General features: G+C 45.2%; 1 pseudogene across 3 annotated transcripts; it reads right to left on the bottom strand.

The window, feature by feature from the left end:
* Window positions 1-269: 269 nt before the first annotated feature.
* Window positions 270-1,361, bottom strand: LOC149558270 (tropinone synthase pseudogene; annotated as a pseudogene). 3 transcript variants are annotated; one of them, XR_016352454.1, is made up of 2 exons: window positions 1,049-1,361; window positions 270-946 (listed from the first exon to the last, which is right to left on the bottom strand). The product of XR_016352454.1 is annotated as a tropinone synthase pseudogene, transcript variant X1 (transcript). The 3 variants fall into 3 exon arrangements; XR_016352455.1 differs by having other exon boundaries at window positions 270-930; XR_016352456.1 differs by having other exon boundaries at window positions 270-924.

Raw genomic sequence — 1,361 nt, 5'->3', positions numbered from 1 at the left:
GAGGGCTTTGTACAACAATCTTCACCAAAAGACGGAGAGACAAAAGAGCGAAGACAGAGCCAATAGAAGTCGTCACAACGTTACACCATAGGAGAAACTTTTCCGTATTCTAGCTTTGAGGCGACAGGATCCACAATGTGTCCAAGCATTTGAAACTCTAAATTTCATGTTCAGCGATGAAGAAGGTAGTAGTGGCTATGCAGCCACGAGAACCGTTTTGCTTACACTGCATTTCACAGCTTTTTAAATATAATTCTGTGTGTTTTCCCTTTGTGAAGTTGACATTTTTCGTGCCCCAACAGCCGCTGCCGATGAAGAAACTCCAGACACATATTTATCAGTAGAGATGGAGGAGCATTCGAGATTTGACAATGGCCTCCAGTGGAACTGCTCTGGGCATTGTGATCCCCAGCCCCTCACTCATATCAATCACAGTACCTTCTGGAAGAGACCACTCGAAGCTCTGAAGTAGCCGCGCCAACGTGTAAGTGCCAGGGACACTCCCGGACACATTCTCCTTCCTTAACCAAATGGTTATCAATTCAAAATCGTGCCCTTTCACATCAATCACTTTCCCTCCCTTTAAAAACCTTTCAGGATCAAATTCCGTAGGACGCTTCCACAAAGCCGGGTCCCTGTGAATCGCCCACGCATTCACTAATACTCGCGTTCCTGCAGAAAAATGAAATCCTCCAACATTATACTCCTCTGCGGCTTCATGGGGGACTAGAAGGGGTCCCGCTGGGTAAAGCCTCAGAGTTTCCTTCACTATGGCTTGCAAATAACTGAGCTCCTGCAGATCTGATTCTTCCGCTACCCTCTCCCTTCCCACATGTTGGTCGATCTCCTTCTGAGCTTTCCTCAATGTGTGTGGGTTCTGTAACAGAACCGCCATTGCCCATTCGACGGTCACAGGGGAAGTATCTGTACCTGCGCTTATCATGTTCTGCACAACAAAAACAAAAATTTGGGACTGCAACTGAGAAAAGAATCAACGGCAAATTTAGGGCTTTTCAAAATTTAATAGAAAGGGGGAAGAAAATCATACAAGGGCGGTGGCCTTCCCTACATCGTCGTTACTGTCAGATTGAATTTCATTGTTGTCTACCGCAGAGATGAGAAGATCAATTAAGTCCTGAATGTGCAATTGCGTCCCCTGTTTTCCCTGTGCTCGTTGACCAATTTCTGCATAAATGCGTCTAGGTGACTTGAAATTGGCCTTGTTGAATTTTTCGCAACTTAATATCTTACGATTATCTTTCCTCTCTACAAGCGATGTAATCAGGGCGACATGATCCCTTGATCTCTGCAGCTATCCTTCTTTGCCATCAGCATCTTCGAAATCTGCAATTTCTCTTTCT

The sequence above is a fragment of the Cupressus sempervirens genome, chromosome 5 (assembly GCF_028749045.1).
Source record: "Cupressus sempervirens isolate cs-2001-9-10 chromosome 5, ASM2874904v1, whole genome shotgun sequence".
NCBI classification, from domain to species: Eukaryota; Viridiplantae; Streptophyta; class Pinopsida; order Cupressales; family Cupressaceae; genus Cupressus; species Cupressus sempervirens.
This window is presented reverse-complemented; position numbering and strand designations above follow the sequence as displayed.